This window comes from Oryctolagus cuniculus, chromosome 8, assembly GCF_964237555.1.
Source record: "Oryctolagus cuniculus chromosome 8, mOryCun1.1, whole genome shotgun sequence".
Classification (NCBI taxonomy): Eukaryota; Metazoa; Chordata; class Mammalia; order Lagomorpha; family Leporidae; genus Oryctolagus; species Oryctolagus cuniculus.
The window spans coordinates 49,108,124-49,109,901 of NC_091439.1; positions in this window are offsets into that span (position 1 = coordinate 49,108,124).

The following is a 1,778-nucleotide window of genomic DNA, read 5'->3' on the forward strand; positions in this document are numbered from 1 at the left end:
ACAAAAAAAAACAAAACAAAACAAAAAAAAAAAACAAAAAAAAAAACAACATAAAATATTTTGGAATATATTTAACCATGGAAGTCAAAGCTCTCTATGATGAGAATTACAAAACATAAAAGAAATAGAAGACAGAAAAAAATGGAAAAATCTTCCATATTCATGTATTGAAAGAATCAATATAATCAAAATGTCCATATACCAAAAGCAATTTACAGATCCAATGTGAAACCAACCAAAATATCAAGGACATTCTTCTAAGATATAGAAAAATTATGCTGAAATTAATATGAAGATACAAGAGACCCTGAACAGCTAACACAACATTATACAGCGAAAACAAAGCAGGAGGCATCACAATACCAGATTTCAAGAAATACTACAGGACAGTTATAATCAAGTCAGTGTGGTACAAAAAAAGACACATAGACAAATGGAAAAGATTAGAAATTCTAGAATTCAATCCACATGTCTACAACCAACTTTTCTTTGACGAAGGAGCTAAAGTCAATTCTAGTAGCAAAGATAGTCTTCAATAAGTGGTGCTGGGAAAATTGGATCTCTCCATGGAGAAATATGAAGACTCCAACCTTAGAGTTTACATAAAAATCTACTAAATATGGATTAAAGATCTAAGTATACAAACTGCTATCATCAAATTATTAGAGAACATTGAGGAAACCCTGCAAGACATTGACATAGGCAAAGAGTTCTTGGAAAAGACCCCAGAATCAATGAAAGCCAAAATTGCCAAATGGGATTATATTAAATTGAGATGCTTCTGCACTGCAAAAGAAACACTTAGCAAAATGTCGTGGTAACTGACAGAATGGGAGAAATTATTTGCAAACTATGCAACTGATAAAGTATTAATAAACAGAATATATAAAGAGATCAGGAAATTCAACAACAATGAAACAAACAACCCAGTTAAGAAATGGGCAAAGGACTTAAAAAGGCATTTTTCAAAAGAGGAAATCCAATTGACAAACAGACACATGAAAAAATGCTCAGGTTCACTAGCCATGAGGGAAATACAAACCAAAACCACGATGAGGTTTCACGTCACACCAGTGAGAATGGCTTTCATAAAGAAATCAACAAACATCAATTGCTGGCGAGGACGTGGGGAAAAGATATACTAATCCACTGTTGGTGGGAATGTAAACTGGTACCGGCACTGTGAAAGACAGTATAGAGATACCTCAGAAATCTCAATATAGACCTACCATGACCCAGATATTCCACTTCTGGGAATTATCACAAGGGAAATGAAATCAGCATATGAAAGAGTAATCTGTACTTTCACGTTTATCGCAGCTCAGTTCACAATAGCTAAGTTATGGAATCAACCCAAATGCCCATCAACTCAAGACTGGATAAAGAAATTATGGGATATGTACACCATGCAATACTACACAGTGGTAAAAAATGAAACCCTCTCATTTGCAACAAAATAGATGAAATTGGAAAACCTTATACTTAGTAAAATAAGCCAGTCCTAAAATAACAAATACTATATTTTCTCCCTGATGTGTGATAACTAATGGAGCACCTAAAAGGTAATCTATAGAATCAAATTAATGCTTTGAGATGCAATGACTTTGAATAGCACTTATTTTGAATATTGAGGAACATTTTTTTGTCATACAATTTGCTGAACTCTTTACTTAGTATATGGTATGTGTATAAAGGTAATTGAAAATAGATCTTGGAAAAAAAATAAGAAGGGGAATAGGGAGTGAGGAGAAGAGCATTGAAGTATAGGTGGCAGGGCA